The following is a 24,345-nucleotide window of genomic DNA, read 5'->3' as shown; positions in this document are numbered from 1 at the left end:
GTGTGTGTCATAGAGTGGAGCCAGTGCTACCAAACTCTCTATCTGTCCATCTTGTTTTAGTATTTTGCTATGGGGGCCTCACTGAATGATGTCCAATATCTAGCCTAATATTATATTCCATGCTTTTTTATGTATCATTGTGATAGACCAGTATTGAGTCAGTCCCTTGGGCTATTTCAGGCCCTATCCCATGTATCTTCGAATTTTTTGAGATTGTATGAAAATTGAGTCAATCAACTATACATACCTACTAGCCATTATTCTCAGATTTGGAAAACTACAAAACATTGTCCTACACACGAAGTCACCAAAACTCAAAATTCCTTTCATACTTGTGACCCTAGGCAGTCTTTTACATAGTCCTTGCATAGTCCCACCTACGTCCTCATTATCGTCCTACATCCTAGCATAGTCCCACTTATGTCCTCATTATCATCCTACGTCTTTTGCATAGTCCCACTTACGTCCTCATTATCATCCTACATCCTTTGCATAGTCCCACTTACGTCCTCATTATCATCCTACATCCTTTGCATAGTCTCACTTACATCCTCATTATCGTCCTACGGCTTTTACATAGTCCCACTTGTGTCCTCATTATCATCCTAAGTCCTTGCATAGTCCCACTTATGTCCTCATTATCATCCTACATCTTTTGCTTAGTCCTCATTCATGTCTTAATTATTGTCCATAGTCCTTATATAGTCCTCATTATCATCCTCATATACATCCTTGTCTAGACCTCATATACATCTGTCTTAGTTCATCATCATTTGCATAATCATCCTAGAAAGTCATACCCCAAACATCCAAAACACAATCAGAGGATCAGTCAAACTCATCCTCAACTCAAACAAGTTGGTCAAGTTCAATCAAACATTGTCACATTCAAAGAAATGGAGAAAATATCTTACATGTTGTGATCCTAGGTCCAAACCAAACAAGCAAACATCATGGATTCTAATTATAAATTTCATAGGGAAGGTGGAGGATTTATCCCTTCCATTCCTATTCCATTCCCATCCATAGAAATATTAACTCAACAAATCAAAAATTTGCAACAACAAGTGACAGACATGGCTAGCCCTGAAAACCATAGGGGCTGGTTAGAAAACATGATGAGAGAAGTGATGGCCATGAGGGAATCGGTATCAGACCAACCTTCTTATTCTTGTGAGACCATTCAAACATGCCAACCTGCATTCTTCAACAAATTCGTTCCTACCTTAGTTCAACCAACATTAGAGTCATGTAAACCTTCTTTTTCTTTCAACCCACTACATCATTCATACCAATCACATCAACCCAACCTTCAAAGTACCCCTTTCAACCAAAATCAAACCCCATTCAACCAAATTCCAAATCAAAATTCATTCAACCAAAATCAAACCTTTTTCAACCAAAATCAAACCTCTTTCATCCAAAATCATACTCCTTTCAACCAAAATCAAATCCCTTTCAACCAAATCCCAAATCAACCATATATATCCACAATTTCATCATCCCCTAAAATCACACAAAACTAATCCATGCCATCTCTATCTAATAACACAACCTCCCAAGGGATATCCATTGTACAAAAGCAATCTAATCCAAGTCATGATTCAGAGAATTTCATTCGAAATCCTTCTTCATCAAGCCAAAATGTTGAAACATTCCAAGAATCTCCCATGCATTTTCAAACTCCTTCCCTGTGTCAAGAGGATGATCCAAAATCAGAAGAAATGAGTCCTAAAACAAATAAAGATCAAGAACAACAACTTCCATCCTACCCAATTTTTGATCAAGATCCCACCGACCAAGAATCTTATGATGATCCCCTCGCTCTTTTCTATTCCATTCATAATCAAACCCTTCCATCTCAAGAACAAAGTGTCCTTTCAAGTCCCATCCAACATCCACCTCCTAAACAAGATCAAAACATCTCTTCCATCCTCCCTAATAATCCCTTTACAAACCAAGATCAAATCATACCTTTACCGCCATGTCCAAAACAAGATCTCATTATTTCTCCAAATCTTGATCAAGGTCCCTCCATCCCTTCATCTCCATGTCATAGTCCTCCATGTTCTTCACAAGATTCCCTCTCAAACAAACGTGTCATTTCTCCTAGTCTCTCTCATGATTCCTCTACACAAGTTGTTCATGAACCCCTTATCAATGAAATCACCAATCCAGATTATACTACATAGAACAACTTGTCAACAATTGTTTCATCATCTTGTTCAAGAACAATCATAACACAGGTTAATGAGATCAACACCTGGTTGACTTCATCATCCTCTTCAAGTGCATCAATAAAAATAGGCATAACACCTGCTCATGTCATAACTTTGAAACCAATTTGTCTCATACACCTGCACTTGAAAGACCAAGGGCAAGAGAATCTACCACGGTTGGATTGCTTTGAAAATGATAACACTATAGGTGAATTCAGGGGTTCTAGAGCTAGATTTCCCTCTGATGATCCACAAAATCCAAAAACTAAAGAAATCAATGTTGGAGATGCTGAACGTGTACACTTAGTTGAGTCCTTATATACTATTGGAAAACACATCTTTATCCGACTCTTTAAACAAAGACCAATGAACTACCTACACAAATATTATACCTAAGGGTTGTTTAGTTCAGGTTTTATTTTCTACATTGCATATCATATCATTTAAAACACAACATTACATATAGTTTCTTTTTTTAGATGTATCGCATTCTTAAACTTTCCACATTTGCATGTAGAAGAATCAATAAAACAAGGTAGCTCTTCAAGTTTATCATCTATTTGCATCTAAGGAAAACAAGGGTCATCTCCTTTCTTAGATATTTGTACATGAAGTCTTTGAGGTTCTAAAGTCATTCATTCTCAACATTACCCTGTGACGACGCTTTACTTATGGTTGGGTAGTCATTTCACTATTTGAGACTTGTTAACCCACAATCTATCAATTGCTATATCTCACATATTAATAAGATCTCTAATTCATTCTAGACACCTAGTTGATCATATGACTAGTGAAAAATCTGAAATTCTACTTTAGCGCCGTTGTAATTGTCACACCCAAGTAGGTTTCATTACTTAGAAGTCAAGGCAAGAAAAGAAAAAAGAGAAAAAGAGCTATGCCAAATATCCATCTAAAGGCAAAAAGAACAATGATATATAATTGAAATATCATGTATACAAAATGCGATAAAAAAGCTTGACTATGGGAACATGCAAGTAACTCCATCAGGGCTATGAATGCCTACTAGAAATGGAGCAATATTTGAGAAATTGCAATCTATAACCTTGTCAGAGCTCTCAACACTTGCTGGAAGCGAGGCTCTAGTCGGGATGCTTTTGAAGTTAGAAAAATCATGTAGCTATTCATATAGGATGCTAAGGATCTTTAGTGAACATAAGCGTGGGAATTAACACATTTGCGCACACATGGGCAAAAGAAGATCAAAGTTTCAAGAATCAATGAGGAAGTTTTCCACGTCTCCATTTGTAAATCCTCGTCACTAAGTGTGTTGAGATGAATGTTCCGAAGGGCCTTAGAGATCGATTGACCGCTTATCTAGGAAATGTTTTGCACCTCCATTTCAATTGGTGTATTCAAATACAAAAACAAACACAGTCAACCTTGTTCGAATAGGAAATGCATCTTCATCCTGCACATTGCATTCACATAGGTCATGTCAAAAATTCATTTGTCTCCACATACATTATGTAGATCATCATGTCATACAAGTCTGCACACTGGGGGCATAACTGAAAAAATCCAAAAAATCAGATAAAGTCCTGAAAAAATCCAAAAAATGATATAAAATCCTGAAAAAATCCAAAAAATAAAATAAAGTACTGAAAAAATCTATAAAAATCATATAAAGACCTTCGAAAAAATCCAAAAAAATAGTGAAAAACTCAAAATAAAAAAAAATAAAAAACCACAAAATCCAAAAACATTGAAAAATCTAAAAATACCAAAAACATTCAAATACAATCCTAAAAAGATCAACCAAAAACATTGGAATACGATCTCGAGAAAAAGCTCTTGGAAAAGAACTAAAAAATCATAAAATCAATCAATCAAAAAACTTGCAATAAAATGTCTTGTGAGAAACAAATACCCTAGCAGATATCCAGCAAACACTTCACACGAAGTTAATAAAGGATACGACTATCCAGTCAAACATCTGCAATCAACTGATCAAACTATCTTATCAATCGTATCATATCCATATCAACGTGATCATTATCTTGTCTTAAACAGAAGAGGATACACTCAAAATCAGATAGGTCAGTCTTAAACGGGGTCCGCAACTTTTTGAGACCAGACATTATTAACCATCACATCAAACAACTGAGAATGAAGGCACAAGGTCAGTATAGCTGCTGAATTTTGTCCAGGTCAGTCTTTATCTTTTTATCATTTGGCTACAGATATTGTTCCTATGATACTCAAGGATGTCCACAAGTAACTAGAGGAGCTATGATGGGCATTATCTTTTTCTTTGTTTGTGGTGTGAATTGATGAAATTCTAGGGAAATTACTCTAGTGGGTGTCTGTGATAAGAGCCTTCACATCAAGGTGAAATCGCCACACATACCTCGACCCCTAACACAATTCCTAGAATGGAGGGTTCACTCCTTGTCTGCTACGTGTTTGTTTCTACAATGAGATATCTTTGCATCTTGGTTCCTTATACCCTGATGTGCTAAAGCTTCATTGCTTAATAATAAGGCTCAGTGATGAATATATATTGACGCAATAAAATATGTGACACAGGTTCGTGATTCATTTAATTTCATTCTCATTTCATCTCATTTTCTTCTTGCTATTTTATTGATTCTTTTCTCATCATCTTCTTTCTAAATCATTTTCTATCATCTAACATTATTCTATTTCATTCTAAGGTTCATTCTCTCATATTCTATCTCAATATCATATTCACATCACTTATCTCTATCTCTAATCAACTAACCATTCTAACTATTCTTTCATCTAACATTCTTCTTTTTTCAAGCGATCATTCATGTCTTAATGCACAAACAATCTCTCGAGGGGGCATTACACCCTAAGTATCACCAGGGCATACTGGGGCTTTTTTTTTTCTTTTTCTTTGAAACAATGTCATTCTGACATTGTCTCAAAGAGGGGCAAATGTAGACACCTAAAAATGTCTCATTGATCATGTACTAATTATTCTTCTAATTGATTAAATAATCCTTATTATTTAATTAATTTAATTAATCATATTCTTCTAATTTCATATTTCCTCAACATCTTACTAATTTATTCTATTTTGCTATTTTATCGCCATTTTCTAAATATTAATTAAATATTTATTATTTAATTAATTCTGATTAATTCCCCAATTTAAATAATCTTTATTATTTAAATAAATTACTAATTATTCAATTTCTATCTCTATTCATCTAATCATTCAACCCTCTTCTAGATATTAATTAAATAATCTTTATTATTTAATTAAATTCCATTTCTAAATAATTAAATAGTTTCTTTAAATTATTTAATTAGCTAATTAATTCTTCCATTTCCAAATCCTCAAATTCTAATTTCGTTCAATTTCACATTCTTCTAATTTCTTCCAAATTCAATTACATGTGCATGATTTCAAAAACCAAATTGAAAATCAAAGTCAAGTTCTAAATATATTCAAATGCTAAATTGAATTAATAAATTCAATTATTTGAATAATATCTCATGCAAAGATTAAATTAATAATCTAAATCTAAATGCAACCACATGCTAAATTAATTATTTCAATCAATTAATTAATTAAATCATTTATCTCTCCAATCTCTATTTTCATCTTTCAATTAGCTTTTTCTAAATTAAGCTCTCTGTGTCATCCTCTCTATTTCCTCCAATCATTCTTTTTCTTCCTTCAATTAACTCTTTCATCAGTCAGTTGACTCAATTAATCTATTCAATCTATTGAGTTCCACTCCTACAATCAGCAGTTCAACTATCAATTTTCATTTGAGCTCACCTGAGTTCATACCTCTTGATCATTATGTTCCACCTTTCAATCAATCTTCTCCAATTTTCTATAAATTGAGCATCCAATCTCCATTTTCAACAATCACGAACTTTGAATCTTTGTGTCACTTGTAGGTTACCAGTGCAATATCTGAGAGCCATCATACCACGAAGAGGAGAAGAGCAGTGGAAGTTCTACGCAGTCACAGAATAGGGAGTTCTTGATTTGATTTGATGCTTTATAATTCCTTATTTCTTAATTGTGTTATTCCATTGTATTGTTTGTTAAATTCTGATTAGGATAGGGATTCATGATTTCCCTTGTTTCTAATTGATTACTTTGTTAAAAGAAGAATCAATTTTGCATCCCACAAAATGTGTTATGATGTTTTAAGTGTATCTGTTTATGAGTTTGAATGATTTACAGTCATAGTTGCATATCAGTAAAGGCTACCAAGGTTGAATCTGATGTATACAATGATTATTGAGTTTTTATGATTCGCCCCCCCCCTTCATCTTACTAACAATTGGTATCAAAGCTTTAGAATCTAGAAGAAAAGTTTAAAGGTACTTGGGGCAAGATCCGAAGATGTATAAAAGGGATGCACCAAAGTTGAACAAGTCTAGTTTTTCCACATGGAAAAAAAGGATGAAGCTGCACTTATCAGGAATTGGAGAATATGCAACATACTATTTGGAGAATAATTACAGTGCACCTAGCACCTACCCGATGACAATGGAAGAGATAAAGGCAAAGCAAGAACATATTCAAGCAATGATTGAAATAACATCAGCATTAACCGACTCAGAGTTCAATGATCTAGAAGGCTGCATTGATGCCAAAGCAATGTGGAACAAGCTTTTATTTGTGTATGGTGGTGATGAACATGTTCAGAGAGAAAAAGTAGACAGTCTAAGAGGTCAACTTGAATCCATGAGAATGAATGAAGGTGAGAACATAACCCAATACAGTACAAGGTTAAAGGAAACTATCAATCAAATCAAAGGAGTAGGAGGAACTATTGAAGAAAAGGATGTAACAAGTAAGTTGCTTAGAACACTTCTACCTGCTTATGCCATTCGAGTCTCTGCAATCAATGAATTAAGGTTTGTACCAAACATGCCAGTCTCTTTGGATACTACTATCGTTAAGCTACATGCATTTGAGTTAAGTAATTTTGATAACAGTGGGTCTTTGGTAAATAAAGTTGAATCTGCATTTAGTTCTTTTCATCTTGGTGAATCTGATGATTACAATGATAGAATGTATAAGTATACTGAAGGAAATCACAGTGGAACAAGTGAGAGATTTTGCAAAAACATGGAAGAGGTACACAAACTATATGAGGAAATCAAAAAGAAAGAAGAGTTTGAAGCATTATTAGCTAGAAGGTTACCAAGAGGCAAAGGTAAGTATAAAGGAAAGTTACCTTTAAATATTTTAACTGTGATAGAATAGGACATATGGCTTCTAACTGTCCTGACAAAGAATCTAGTGAAAAGAGAGAATACCGAGATGACAGATAGAAAGACAACCAATATAGAGGACACCGAGACTTCAGAAGGAGAGATAGAAAGACATGCCTAGTAGCTGATAAGGAATCCAACGATGACAAATCTGATGGGACTGAGACAGAGGAAGTTGTATATGTGGCTATCAAAGATGGATCAAATGAAGAAAGGTATGAGGAAAAATCCTTGATATCTCACATAAATAAAAATGATTCTTGGATCATAGATAGTGGATGCTCACATCACACGACAAGTGATAAATAAAAGTTTGTTAAATTAGAAGACTATGATGAAGGTTATGTAAGATTTGGTAATGATGCACCATGTCTAGTGAAAGGTAAAGGTTCTATCACACTTCTTGACAATGCTAAATGTGATGATGTATATTGGGTTGAAGATTTGAAATACAATTTGTTGAGTGTAGCACAATTAAACAATATAGGATACCGAATAGAATTTCAAAAAGGAAGTGTCAAAGTTCATGACAAACATGGAAAGTTGGCTGCTACCGGAACACAAATAAAAGGTAATACATTTCATCTTGACTCAAATCGGAACAATTGTCTGTATGCTAAAATAGAAGATACCTGGTTATGGCACAAAACGTTTTGTCATGTAAGTTTTGATAACTTGATCAAAATAAGTAAGAAGCACAGAGTAAGAAGTCTACCAAGCTTGGAAAAACCTAAGAATGCAATATGTCAAGGATGCCAGATGGGTAAGATGACAAATTCAAGCTTTACAAGTAAGTCCTACACTTCTAAAGGAATTTTAGATCTCGTGCACACTGATCTTTGTGGTCCTATGAAAGTTCAAATTTATTTTGGTGATAAATACTTTATATTATTTGTGGATGATTACTCAAGGATGATGTTAGCTATGTTATTAAAATAAAAATCAGAAGCCTTTCAAATGGTACAAGGCTAGAGTTGAAAAAGAAACAGGAAGATAGTTGAAATGTCTAAGATCTGGCAGAGGAGGAGAATTCATTTCTGATGAATTTAACCTATTTTGCAATGATCATGGTATAAAGAGACAAGTATCTGCACCAAGAACACCTCAATAAAATGGGATAGCTGAAAGAAGAAACAGATCAATTGTAGATTGTGCCAGAACCCTGATGATAGAAAAGAGGGTACCTCAAACATTTTGGAGAGAAGCAATCAGCACTACAGTTTACACCCTGAATCAAGTACAATTGAAGAAAGAAACTTTGAAGACACCATATGAAATCTGGTATGACAAGAAACCTAATGTAAGTTACTTTAAAATATTTGGAAGAAGATGTTATGTTCACAAAGATGACAGAAATGGAAAGTTTGATCAGAAAAGCGAGGAAGGAACATTTCTTGGTTATTCTTCTAGAAGTAAAGCATTTAAATGTCTGATCAAATCATCTAATAAAATAGTGGAAAGTGCAAATGTGAAAATTGATGAATTTGCAGAAAGAAATGATGAAGGAAATTCCAAAGAACCAGAAGATTATGAAGAGTTTGTTTATGTTCAACTGAGAAGTCCTACCGAGAAAGTTGATGAAGAAAATGAAGAAAATACCTAGTTACCGAGTGATGCAGACGATCATACAGATCCTATCGAGCTTATATTAGCCAAGCATGTCAGAAGAAATCATGCATCAAGTCAAATTATAGGAGATAAGGATGATCTAGTGATGACAAGGAACAAACTGAGACAAAACACATGTCTGATATCTGAATTTGAATCGAGAATAGTAAAAGAGGCATTTAGTAATGAAGATTGGGTAAATGCTATTACAAAAGAGATTGAACAAGTCAAGAAGAATGAAACATGGACACTGGTCTCAAGACCAAAAGAGAAAAATGTGATAGGTACAAAGTAGATTTTCAGAAACAAGCTAAATGAAAAAGGAGAGGTCATTCGGAATAAAGCAAGACTAGTTTGCAAAGGTTATGCTCAAGAAGAAGGAGTAGATTATGGTGAGACTTTTGCACCTATGGCAAGACTTGAAGGAGTGAGACAGATTGATTGACTGGTGGATAAGGCTGAACTTGTTCCAAAACTGATTCACTGGATACAAGTTTTGCATATGCATTGCCTTCTATCATTTCCTATTCAGGTGCCTCTATATCCATGATATCTTCATCTATGTGAATGGTGTCAGCAAGGTCTTGCTCGGTAACATCATGATCTTGCTCGGTGACATCAACTATTTCAACTTTAGCTTGCTCACCGACATCCTTGTTTCTAAATATTTCTTGCCTCTTTTCTTTTGTCTCATTTTCCACTTCAATATATAGCCCATTCATCAATTTCAAGGCTTTTTGTTTGACGAGGAACTTTGTGTGGTAGGTTGTCAAATGTTCTTTTATTTCAGCTACTGACATGTCAGGAAAGAGATGTACTAGACTTCTTTCTCTAATCCATTTCTCTGAGTCCAGGGCATATTGCCACCTATTATCAATATGTGCACATAATTCTTTTGGAAGAGAATTAGAGACTTCTAATGGGACCAATCAAAATTTCAGAAGTGTGCATATGACAGCTTCTTCTATTTGTCTCTTTTCATCTTCATTTCTAGATTCATACTTAACATATCTAAATCCTCCAAATCCACCATATTCCTTCAGATTAGTACAAAAATTTTCAACACTATGTACATTTACCTTCTTGCTCTTGACAATCTAAAATTTGCTTGCATCCTCAGATTCGGTGTCACTAGACTCTTTTGCCAAAATGAGTCTCTGAGTTGATTTCTTGTAAGTTTTTGTTACCTTGGGAACAATAACACTCTTTGTTTTCTTACTCGGTGAAGCTGCAGATGCTCTTGTGTTAGGTCACTTTGCTAGAGGAGTCGGTGAGGCCTTTGATGAATCCTGTTTCTTTCTTTTCAACACTTTTCCCTTAGGCAATTCAGTGTTCAGTGTTATAGCTGCCTCTTGGGCTTCAGACTCCTCTTCGGTAATGGCTATAGTGCCTTTGACAAGTGTGGAGGAAGAATCTTCTTTGAATTTCTCCGATAATGCCTTTATCATCTTTGTTGCCTTTCTTGTAGCTTTGGGTACTACAATGCTCATTTTTACTTTTTCCTTCACTTCTTCATAGGTTCCATACCTCAGCTCGGTAGCATGCCTTGGTAATGTAAGAAATGCATCAATTTGCTATTGTGTGATGTCAAAATCAATCTCGTAACCCATAAGTGACAAAGATTGAGTTCTTGGTTCCACAACATTCACATAACAGTAATCAGTGTCTACTTCAAAACATATGTCATCTTTGTATTTCTCCACTAGCTTGGGTGGAATTTGGTACCTGTTATGCATTTTCTCTTGAAACTTACTGAAGTAATCATCCATAATATCATTAAAATTATCACCTAGCTTCTTGATGAAGTCATTGATCTGATGGGTTATTGGTTGGTGTAGTTCCCAAACAACTTTACCAACTGATGGAAAGAGTTTTTCAAAATAGAAAAACATGCATACAAGTAGTGATCCAAACTTTAGTGTATTAGCTGAGTTATTTTTCTTCGACTTCCTGATGGTGTTTAGATTCTCAAATGGGTTTTTCAGCAACACCTCACATAGATCAATTTTCATTCCCTTTTTCACAATTTTGTATGCTAGGTCTACTACTGCACAGGGTACACTATTTTCCCTTGCCGATTGGAAGAAACAGTAACCTATTACTCTAATGGCAAATTTTAGTTCTGCATCAGTGACATTGTTCAATTTCAGTCCTCTGCAATATGATTCCACTCTCGTTAAACTGATCAATTCCTTCTGTGATATCATCTTTTGAGCTCAGACATGATCATAAATAGGGTAACCGGTAATCAGATGAATGATTTCCTTGGTAATCTTAAATGGTAGCTCTTCTAGCCACATGAAGTCATCATGAACTCTTCTCAGAACAAACTTGACCCACTGGGGTTTGAACACACGAGGATAGGTTAGGGCTTCAATTAATCCCTTGATCTTAATGTGCTCATACTTGCTATCCAATTTTCCATCAGTGCACAATTCATCATAGGTGTCTTTGATTTCAATGTGACCGAGTTCTTCAACACGACATTTGGTGAAGAATCTCACATCCTTGACTAATAACACTCTATCTAGGATGAGTGAAAAAGCGGTTTTGTGTCATCCAGTTCAGATGCAACTTTGGGAGTTAAAGAGTATTTTATTGAGGGCTTTTCAACATTCTTAACAACTATGGGATCTTGGATCTTAGGTGCCATTTATAGATTTCAAATAAAAACTAACAAAAGATCCTTAGGGTTTGAGGATTTTCAAATGACAGACGCTTTACACTTAGCAGATAATAACAACTTGATAAGATCGGTAAAATAGCTTAACAATGCATTGAGATTAATGTAAATACCTTGAATTTTGCTTTGTAGGAGGTTTGATCACCTTGGATTCAATTTTCTCTGCTCTCTCAAAAACTTGGTAAGTAAAAAATGACCGCATAAATGTTTTAAGTACACAGTATACCTTATCGGGCTCCGTGCAGGTTAGGTCAAAAATATTAAATGCACTTAGTTCCACTAAACTTTCTTTCCCTTTTTTTTCGCTTTAACCGAGTAACCAAACTTCCTTCATTTACCGGCTTGACAGGCTTCCTATATTCACTGACTTAATAGGTTTCCTGTATTCATCGACTTGACAGGTTTCCTGTATAGTGCTCCAAAAGACATTGATAGAATTTCAAACTTACTACTACATCTTAACTATGCAGATTTTGAATTAAGTACATAATAAAATAGGAACTGTTAAGATTTAACCTTGAGAGAATGCAGTCCCTTCATACCTTTACCGATTAATTTGGAATAGGAGCACCTAACTCAGTAGGTAAGGTGCTTTCTTCATTTGACACAATTTCCTTCTTTTTCCAAATCATCTTTAATTTTTCTTTTATTTCCTCAATGTCTTTTCTAGGTTGATCTATGCAATCTCTAGCCAAGTGTCCTACTTTGTGATAATGAAAACATGTCATACCAGGATTTCTCTATGATCTTTGGTTTTTCATCCCAAACCTTATAAAGCAGTTGGCACTTATATGTCCATATCTTCCACAACATTCACACCATATCCTTGTATTGTAATCCCATGGTACTGCAACATATTGTCAGTTAAGATCTCTGTGGGTTCAGTAGCTTCCAGTATTTGCTTGGTGTGCATACCACATATAGTTCTTTTGCTTAGACAACCACTTCTCGGTACTATGTCCATATCTATTGCAGTTTTTACAAAACCCTTTGAATTTTGCCTTCTGATAATTGTTAGAAAACTTTGTCCTACATTGATTAGATGTGTGACCATATTTATTACAATTGTAACAATAACCATTGGACTTAGTGACATTCGGTTGCTTACTTTTTCTGATTTGGCACATGTTGGTAGTGTGACCTTGATTTCCATAGTAGTTGCAAATAGGCTTCTTTCTTTTGATGTTCTTCTTGATTCCAACTCGCTTTAATGATTCTCCTCTCTCGGTAGTATGAATTCCCTTCTCAGTAGAGTCTTTTCCTTTGTAAATGAGTCCTGCATCTTTGTTGGGTCTTCTTGTATTCAGTTGCAAATCCAACATCTTTGCTGCTTCATAGCTCTTCTTCATTGTTTCTTCAGATTTTTTCTCTATTTCAAGTTCATTGGTCAACCTTGATACTTCAAGTTTCAATGCTTGATTCTCACCATCTTTCATATTTGTTTCATGATGTGCATAACCTAGTTGATCTGACAGGTTTTGTTGAAATCCAGTCAACCTTGTGATTTCATCATTCTTATCAGATACTAAGACTTCAAGTTGTTGTTTCTCTCTTTCTAGATCTCTTACTTTATCCTCAGTTGTCCTCAATGCATCAAGATTTTCAGTCATCTGTGTGCTGAAATGTTCATGTTCTCTTTTCATTGCTTTTAGTTGATCAGCCGATGCTTTGTTCTTTTCTTTCAATACTCCAATCATTTCTTTAGTCTCTTCAAATATACTATTCTCAGATGATGTCTCAATTTTTTCCACTAACTCTTGAGAGTCCTGCAAATCATTAGATAATCTTCTTCTGACTTTCAGAGATTTTTGCATTTGCCTTTGCATGTCTACAATCACTTGATTAGCATGATCCAGCTCTTCTTGTAGATACACAATCCTCTGACATTGTTTATAGCCTTCCATTGATAAGATCTTTCTGTTTAGGCAGTTAAACCCTTTTCCAAGATTGAAGCTCTGATACTAATTGTTAGGCCCAATATGGAAAGCTAATGTACTAAGAGGGGAGGGGTGAATCAGTACTTCAAATCCTTTTCTTAACAATATCTTTACTGTTAAGCATAAACTAAATAGTGCAATAACATAATATAATGCTAAAACAAACAAATAACAATCATACATGATTCACTCCATAACACATATATTTTTGTTACGCAGAAACTCTTGGTTAGAGAGAAAAACTATAGTGGGGATGGCACCCACAACTTCACTACTGCAATAATAAAGGTTGCTCGGTTAGAGCTACATGTTTAGCTATTTCTGATAGCTTACCCTATTAGGAGTATCAAGATCTGTTAGATCTACCTTACTAAAGGATTTTACAACACTTAATCTAAATGTTGCACCTGGTTAGAGGCTTTACAATTTATAGACTTGATTAGAGTCTTTTACCCTGTTAAAGGTTTCTCTTACAACTTCAAAATATTACAATAAAATCATTACAAATATCTGCAACTTTACATCTGAAATGTTATAGCAGATTCTATGTGCTCAGAATAAGATTACCTTGCTTATAGCATACCTCGGTAACCCATATAGTAACTCGGTAAACCCTTCTGTTTACTCTGTTCTTTGATTGTTCTCTGAAATCCTTCTCGGTGACCTCTATGTCTCTATAATAGTCATAACACTTAGTGCTTTCATATGTCTTGCTTCATATATTTCTATATCTTCCTTTCTGTCATACTACATGTGTTTTTTCTGATCTTAATCCATGTTGTATAAATAGATCTCTTATGTCGGTGATCCATTCATTACTTTGATCTTACAAACATGATTTCTCAAATGAATAACCATGCAAAATATTTCATTTGTTAGATGACCTTGAAATCATACACAATCTTTAAGTGCAATTTCCAATGTGATAACGGTTCTATGTTCCTTGATCTTGTAACATGTTTTCATATGTATGTCTAGGTTCAATGAATCCGGTAACATGTTTCACTCGGTGTGTCATCTTTGCTTCTCAGTAGACATGGAATGATACTCGGTAGACAACTTGGTGCATACTAGGCTCTGGTGAATACTTTCTTCTATAACCGACTGGACTATTACATACCGATTGAATATTTTGGTAGAGATAACCGACTAGAGTATATAGAATAACTTTGAACATAAAACTAATGGCAACTTGATAAGTAGTAACATATTTTGATAAGTATAAAGATGTTGGTAAGTGACACAGAAAGAATGAAAATGAAGGGGAGTAATAAGTTATTCAATGGGCAACTATTACCGAGTAAGACAATGATGAGATTTTGTTGTTTTGATTATTTCGATATCTTATATAATGAGTATTCGAAGACTGAACATGAAGGAGAAAAGATTTCGTTCAATACATGAATATAGGTTTGATACTGTTCTATGTTACCGAGCAAAGAAGCTAGTTGATAAACCCTAAGGTTATCGATATCGGTTAAAGAAGGCAAAATATCTGCCAAGTAAAGGTTCAGTATTACCGAGTAGCAACCGAGTAATAATAGAATGCATTGGATGGATAAAAGCATTATTAAATGAAGGATTCCAATGAGCTAGAGATGTATGGATGATTGGTATGTCATGCAAGAAGTTTGTTGAAGATCTATGACAATGAAAATATAGGAGTTAGATCTACAACGCAGATTCATCAGTCATAACCTAGCACAAGTTCCAAGGTGAGATAAACCATTTTTAGATCGAAGGATACAATGAACCTAGTCAAGTTTGAAGATCTGATGGCTAAGATTGATCATGGGAAATGTGATCAAAGAGATTAAGCGGTTAGGAATTGTTTATAAATAGGAAATTGTTGATGAACAATAGATGCAGGCAAATAGAAGAACAATGATACTACAACAGTGATCACCGAGCACAGAAGATTGAATATCTGATTAAAGAATAGATTGAGAAGCCTAGCAAGGAGCAAGATAAGTCTTATGACAAGATTATTTTGAGCACATAGTGTCTGCTTTAGCATTTCAGATGTGAAGTTGCAGATATATCTTATACTGTTATTTATTTTGTAAGTGATAGGAAATCTCTTAACCGAGTGGACCTAACAGTCATATTTGTAAATCCTCTAGCAAGGTAATATTCTAAATGAGTGTTTGAAATCCTTTGACAAGGTCACTTCTAACAAAGTGCAAGATTCTAACAAATCTGAGGGAAATCCCTTAACCGGTTCACATCTAGCAATGTGTTTATGTAATCTGTAATAGGATTGGATTTTAACCGAGCATACTCTAGAAGGGTATATTTCTTAGTGGGTCCAAAATCCCACAGTGGTTTTTCCCTATTTGGGTTTCCACGTTAAATCTAGTGTTAATTGTGTTATTATGTTTTAAGTGTATCTATTTATGAGTTTGAATGATTTATAGTCATAGTTGCATATCAGTAAAGGCTACCGAGGTTGAATCTGATGTATACAATGATTATTGAGTTTTTATGATTCACCCCCCCTCTCATCTTACTAACAAATGAGAAGGTGGTTAACTCGATTGATGAGGATCTTGTTAATTTAAATACTTCCTTGTTTATCCCTCCAACCCGCAATCCTTTTGAGATTATCTCTCCAGATAAAGTTCTGGGTTGTGATGGTGTTTTGTGTGAGGATAATAAGGTAGGGTTTGATCCTATAATTAATAATAATTTGGTACAAACTCCTTTATCTCCTTCTTCACTGATACTATCTCCTGCTAAGTGGGGTAAGAAGCCAAAGGCATTTTACACTCAGTTAGAAGTAGATGCTGGAATTCAGTCCACTTTGTTGAGTCCGGGTTCTGGTTCTAGGAAAAGGAAAAAGAAATTTAGTCCTCCTTTTACTAGGTCTATTGTTACCAAAAGAAATCTTCATGCATCTTTTGTGGTGGGTAAGGATGGTCAGTATAGTGCTCTTAAGAAGAGGGGATATAATGCCTCCCCTTGAGGACAATGAAGGTCATTTCTTGGAATGGTAGGGGATTAAATTCCCCTAACAAGAGATGCTTAATTAAGTCCCAATTGGGCTTAATGAAGTGTTATGTTCTTATGATGCAAGAAACAAAATTGAGTGTACAAGGTGCTGATTTTTTATTTTCTAAATGGAATGCCTAGAAATTCTGTGTTTCCCCTTCTGAGGGGGCTTCGGGGGGGTTAGCTTTCCTCTGGAATGATGTTACTACTAAATTATCTTTGGTTGTATCTTCTCCTTACTGGATGTTGACTTTGGTGAAAAGAAGGGTTTCTAATGTTAAATTCTAGTTGTTCAACATTTATGGTCCAATGAGTATTTTGGGTAAAAGAGATCTTTGGGATTAATTAACCTTATTCTCCTCCCCTCTTCGGGGACAATTTGTGGCCTTTGGAGGGTATTTTAATGCTATTTCTTGCGAGGATGACAAAATTGTGGGTATTCTACCTAATAAATGTATTGTGGTTGATTTTAATTCTTTTATTTAGAAAATTTGTTTATTGGATTGTAAAACTTTAAATGGTCCTTTTACTTGGATGAACATGAGGAAGGATTTTTCGCAAATTGTAGAAAGACTTGATCATTTCCTGATTTCTGAAAATTAGATATCTTTGGATGTGGATGTTGTTGCAATGGTTTCACCTAATGCAGGCTCTAATCATTTCCCAATTATGTTATCTATTTTAGATGATAGAGCTCTTGGGAAAACCTCATTTAAGTTTGAACCTGTGTAGTTTAGGGACCTCTCTTTTCTGATGCTTTTGGAATCTTGGTGGGCTTTGACTCCTTTTGTTTCTGAAACTAGAATGTTTCGGTCTATAAAAAAACTCTCTTTTATTAAGGAGATGATCAAGTCCTGGAATGTCTCACATTTCAAAAATATTTTTTTTGAGAAATCTAGAATAAAAAATGAGCTTGAAGCCTTAAATAGAGTGGTTATGAGTATTGGTATGGATTCTGCTGCCTTTGCTAAACATAAACTTTTGAATACCCAGCTTGAGGAAATTCTTTCCTGGGAATAAATCTATTGGTAGCAGAAGTCTAGAGACTTGTGGCTTGTGGAGGGGGATAGAAACAAAAAAAAATTCATTCTTCCACCAAAATGAAGAGACAAAGGAGTAGGATCTCTTGTATTCAAGACTCTTTTGGGGTCTTCTTAACTGAGGAAAAGGATACCACCATTGAAGCCATTAGGTTCTTTAAATCCTTGTTGACTGCAGAATATTCTTCTTTTGATGATAGTTTTACCTCGGCCATCCCACAACTTATTTTTGAGGAGGATAATAAAATGTTTAGGGCCCCTTTTTCTAGTCAAGAGGTGAAAGAGGTTGTTTTTTCTATGGCCCCTGAGAAGGCCTCAGGTCCTAATGGGTTCACTGCTCTATTCTTCCAAAAATATTTGTCTTTTCTTTGAGATGAGATTCTTTTTGTCTTGAAGGAAGCCATGAGTAATAGATAGATATTTAAAAGGAAATGAATACTATTCTTATTTCCATCATCCCTAAGATAGAGAACCCTAAGTCTTTTGTTGATTTTGCCCAATTACATTATGTAACACATTGTATAAAATAATTACTAAGGCAATCACTATGAGGCTTGCTAGGCTCATCCCTAAGATTATTTCGGGTGAGTAGGGTGGATTTTTCCTAGTAGGGAAACTGCAGAGGGGGACATTGTGGCACATGAGGTTCTGCATTCTATCTCCAACTTATCTATTCCTACAATGATTCTCAAATTAGATATGATGAAAGCTTATGATGGGGTTAGTTGGCATGCTTTATCTTATGTTCTTAAAAAAATTGGTTTAGGGTCAAGTTGGTGAGGTGGATTAATGAATGTACTTCTACTACCATATTTTCTGTTATTTGGAATGGTTCCCCTTGTGGTTTTTTGCCTCATCAAGAGGGCTTAGGCAAGGTGATCCTTTGTCTCCTTTTTTGTTTATCATTTTAGCTAAAACCTTAAGTAGGTCTATCTTTCCTGCTAGGGAGGCTAGTCATTGGAAAGGTATCAGTATTCCAAATATGGCAGATAGGCACTCACATTGTCTTTTTGCTGATGATACTTTATTGTTTGGACATGCTACTATGGCTGAGGAAAAAGTTATTAGTAAGATTGTCATATATTATTCAGCTTTTTCTAGCCAAAAGGTGAATAGTGCTAATTCTAAGATTTTTTTCTTAATGTTTCTCCCTTGGTAAAATTGAGGTTGGTTAAGTTTTGGGGGTTTAATGTTGGTCACTTCCCTTGTAAGTACTTAGGGATTCCTTTTTTTACTAGTTCTAAAAAGAATAACTTTTGGGAGAGAATATCCTCTTCCACATCGACAAGGATTCTATCTTGGAGCCATAAGTGGATTACTTTCCTTGGTAAGATAGTGCTTATCAAGGTTGTTTTGAATGCAGTTCCTATTTATCTGATGTCAGTCTTAAAGGCTCCTAAAAAAGCAATTGTTAATTTGCAATTAGTTTTGAGGTCCTTCTCATGGAATGATAATGTTAGTGGTAGGGCTAGAATACCATTGTTGGTTTGGGATAAGGTTTGTTCTCTGAAGGACCAGGGAGGAGCTGGTATTAGAGATTTAGGTAAGCAAAATTTGGCTTTAAGGGCTAAATTAGTGTGGAAGTTATATAAAGAACCTTCTTCCAATGGGCTTCAATTTTGTTTGCAAAATATTTAGGGAATAGACTCGGGGAGACTATTTTCACAGCTTCCTCGCTTCCCAAAGGATCAACAATTTGTAATTTTATGTCTGAATGTAGGTCTGTTATCCTCCCTAGTTTATCTTGGCTTGTGCATAATGGTAGGAAAGCCAAATTTTGGGAGGAAATTTGGAATGGTTTTTCTGCTTTGACTAGTATTAGAGATTGGTCGAGCCTCATGTCTTCTTCAGGAATTTTTGTGGCGGATTACTTTTATTTGGATTTATCTGGTCTTGTGCCAGTTGCTAGATGGAAATTAATAGATTCATTCCCTATTGAGAAAGAGATTAAGTTTGCTTATGTTGAGGAGTTAAATAAGTGCCAAATTGTTTTTTCAGAAAGTGATGATGAGTTAATTTGGATCCATTCTAAGTTTGGGGGGTGTTCAATTAAAGATGGGTATAAGTTTTTATCTGCTAGCTATAGGGGGGAATTGTGGACCTCTAGACTTTTTTGGCATATTGCCTATCTTCCAAAGGCAGGTGCTTTTGCTTGGTTGGCTGTTTAGGATAGAGTCCTCACTGATATATGATTAGATAGACTTGGGATCATTGTTGTGTTTCCTTGTGTGTTGTGTGGTTGTTCTTTGGAATTGTCTAATCACCTGTTTATTCATTATCCCTTTGCTGCAGAGTGTTGGTACTGGATTTTGGTAAATTGAATTGGTCTGTAGTATTATGTGGAGATTTACAATCTCAATTTAGGAGTTGGCCTTCTTTGTGCTCATCCTCTTTTTATGCTTGTCTATGAGACATTGCCCCTTCTATTCTGATCTGGAATATTTGGTAGGAGAGGAACAATAGAATTTTTAGGAAAAAGGTTTCCTCCCTGCCGGATGTGCTTTACTATATAGAGAAATCCATTTCCTCTTGGGATAGATGGATTATGTGGCATTGGTTGGCCTTGCATTTACTCACTCCTCAAAGTGTTATTTCTAAGAATATGGCTTCTAAAATCAATAGAAAGGAGGTGACTTGGTTGCCACCTCCTAGATCCAATTATAACCTAAATTTTGATGGTGCCTCACGTGGCAAACCAAGTAAGTCTGCCATTGGGGTGGTGATTACTGATGGTGTTTCCAAAATTATTAGGGCAAGGTGTCAGTGTAACCTGAGTGGGACTAATAATGTTGCAGAGTTTCAAGCACTTTCTATTGGTCTAGATTTGTTAATTTCATTGAATTTTAAAGATGTGATTGAAGGAGATTCTATGGTGGTATTTTATGCTGTAGCTAATCGAGTTTGTAATTCCTGGCATTTACAATATTGGTTGGATAAAAATTTGTTACAACTTAATTTTTTTAATTCATATTCTATTTCTCATTTTTTGGCTAATAACGCATTAGATGAGAATATTCAAATGTTGGAGGATATAGATGTGTGTTGCTTGCCTCCCTTGCTTGTGATATCTTAGCAATTTCCTGGGGATTTTATTTGAATATTTTTGGGTCATCCTCTTAAGCTCTGCCTCAACCTCGCACTTTACTTGGAATCATTAATATGTATGCATTTTTGGTGGGATGGAGTACAAGGCTTGTTTTTGGCTCTCTACTTGATGATATTAGATTGCATCCTTGTTCATGATTGCAAGGAATGTGTTGGCCGATTCTTTGCTTCTAAGTTGATGTGTTGATTGGTGATGTCTTGGGTGAGGTGATCTTCTCTCACCGTTTTATGATATCTCTCGTACTACTTTGCTTCATATGAACCCCTTTTTTTAAGGCTATGTTAATGATTCCTTCTTTGTGGTGTGGTGGCCTATGAGCCTTTGCTGGTATGGGGAATGTATTACGGCTTGTGTAGATTTATGGTTTCACACTAATTTCTGTCAGACTTGTGTGATTTTATGGTTGCTTGTGGTATGAGGTTATCCATTAATGATGTTTCTTTTTTCTTTATATATGCTTGTTGGCTCTATGCATTTTGTATTGCTTGTTTCTTATGGTTTTCTGGGTTTTCTTGATGGATGTTTATACTGCCAGTTACAGAGTTTCATTGCCTATTAAGAATTATGACTTTCAGGATACTCATGCCTTCGATGATGAGAATCTTGGCAGATTGTTTAAATTACATTCTTTGGAGTTTTCTTTTTCTATTTGTAAGGTGGTGGGCAGGAGGTGGCTAGTGGAAAATGCTAATGTTTCCTTGCTAAATTGGCTTCTCATTTTGTTACTATTGGTATGGATATGCTCATAGATGCTTCTTTGGTTCAGGCATTATTGGATGCATACTTACATCCCTCTTTTTATTCTTCTTTTGATTTGGATAGTGCTCTGTCTTCTAATCATTTTGAACTTGGTCATTTTCCTTATGGTGGCTTTTTATCTCAGCATCAATTATTATCTAGTGGTTGGCACTATGAATTACTTTCAGTATTGAGAGATGGTTTGGTTACTGATAACTATGATGATACAATGTTTACTCTTGTAGCCTTCTTGGATCATGTATCGCTGATTACCTTAGATGCTACTGTAAATGTTTTTTTAGGTTTATACTTTCTACTCAGCTCTATGAATGCACTTATGTCTCTCCCAAGCATGGTGGAACCTCTGTAGGTGATTGGTCCAAATGATCAGGTTTTGATTAATTCTTGGTTTGATTTGATTTCGCCTCCTCCAGATGAAGGTCCAAGCAATTGGTTTCTTCATCCTTCATGATTGCTTGCTTCACCTTCTCTTGAGTTCTTCGGCAGGTGATTTTGTAATTGGCACACAAGTTTTGGAGGGGTTGGGGTATCATTTTATAATCGATGTTGGGTTATAAGCTTTTTGGGATGGGTTGGGTTGGGCTAGGTTGGGTTGAAGGTCTCAAATCTCCTTTTTTTGATGTAATTGTATATGCTACCTTCCCAATGGGGTTTTTTTTAATGAGCAAGATCAGAGGTTTTCTTTGCCTGGTTCTTTCCTACCAATGCTCTTTAACCTAGGTTTGCAAACATTTATAATTAATAAAATTAGTGGTTCTCCACTTTTATTAAAATAATAATAATAATAATTCCAAAAGCCAATAAATAATAAATAATAAATATCCAATGATATAAAATCATTTACCAATATTACTTTAAATATTATTACCAACCATTTATTTATTTTATTATGACCAACTATATATATTATTATAAACTACATAAATCTATTAATTTAATTTAACATTATTAAACTATATAACTCAATTAATTAATTAATTAATAATAATTAAATCAGATAATGAACACAATATTCCACACAAGATAACAAAGGGCAACTCAATAGATCACTCAACACTGAATGACAACTCACACAAGACTGACAAGGGTAATCAACTTAAACCTAGAGTGTAGAATGGGTTTTCATGTTATCTATGATCAACTTGCCATTGGGATAAGACACGTTCGGACCTATGAAGTTAGTGTTGGCATTTGGCATAACTGATGCAGAATGAGATGATGCAGGTGATGCAATTAAAGACTAATGACTGCACTAGTAGAGGATAGAAGACTTTTTGTGATGAAGAGATTGAGATTTTGTGATTAGATGACTTGATCAGTTATTTGTGGTGTCATTGATGGCAAATAATGTCAAATGATGATTACTGATGTTCTTGATTTTTTTTTGTTATCTAAGTGATTTGGTTTACTGGAAGACAGGGTTTACCGACAAAGAACTAAAGTTTGTGAAACAGGACTTTAACTGGTAAAACATAGATGTTTTTATTGAATTGGGTGATTGACAATGATTGGTGTTTTGTGGTTTGCAATGTGAGCTTGTATCATGGAAAGGAGTATCTAACTAGAACCAAAACTTGTGAAGACTACTAGAAGGATTGTTTCTAATGTTTGATAAAGTTTTTCTAAGGTTTTAATAGGGTTTAAGACCGGTGAAGAAATCCAAACCGGTAATGATTGTTGTTATGACGTTGATCGATGATGAGTCTACATGAAGGTGGTAACACGACACAACCTGTGTGAATGATTTAATTACTGTTTTGGCATAATTCAAGCAAGAATTTCTTGAGAAACAATGAAATGCTTAGTGGAGTGTTTTGAGGTTTTGACTTTGGTACAGATCGGATTTTCATGATGGGTTACGATGAACCAGCGGTTGATATTGCATTGTAATTTGATGTAATGATCTATATATTGATATGAGATGATCTCTTATGATTTATATTATAAATTCATGATGTAATTAGGTTGTAGTGGCCGACCTAGTTGAGATGGCTATTTAGGATGGCACAGTTGATGTTTATTGTGTCGGTAGTCTTAACAGAATGTGTTGAGCCGTCCAAGAGAAGTGTGAGATCTTCTTGAGAGTTGAAAACTATTGAGCATAACTAGATTTGATTGAGCAAGTTGAGAAATGCAAGTAACAGATCACTTTTTCACTATTTTTCCCTAACAGTTATAGCAGGTTAAATCCCTTAACCAGGTAGGTCCTACCTGGCCTTAAACATTTAAGTCCCCTAATAGGGTAGCTCTCAAAAGAGTGGTAAATCCTCTCACGAGGATGATCCTAACAGATCATCAAGCTCCTAACCTGGCTGCAAGGCAAATCCCTTAACCGAGTGACTCCTAACAAGGTCTTCTCCTAACAGGGCGTACTTCAAAAGAGTACAAAAATTTGTGTGTACCAACTCCCACCGTGGTTTTTCCCTATTTGGGTTTCCATGTCAAAAAATTATGGTGTTCATGTGTGGAATGTTTTTCATGTGATGTTCTTGTTTATGTTACATTTCATGTACTATTTTTTAGTACACCGGTTATGATGTTTTATCATAGGTTTATCAAAGGTTATCTGTACTGATAAGAGTTGGTAGAGAAAGTGTTTGATTTGATAGATGAAGATAATGAGGTGGTAAATGATCAAATTTATATGACTGCTTAAGTGGTGAAAGAATTGATAGATGTGGTAAATGATTTGATTAATGAGTTAGCAAATCTAATAAAGAGGTTGTTAGATCTAATAAAAGAAGTTGAGATATTTTTAGATCTGATATAA

This window comes from Cryptomeria japonica, chromosome 8 (assembly GCF_030272615.1).
Source record: "Cryptomeria japonica chromosome 8, Sugi_1.0, whole genome shotgun sequence".
Lineage (NCBI taxonomy): Eukaryota > Viridiplantae > Streptophyta > Pinopsida > Cupressales > Cupressaceae > Cryptomeria > Cryptomeria japonica.
This window is presented reverse-complemented; position numbering follows the sequence as displayed.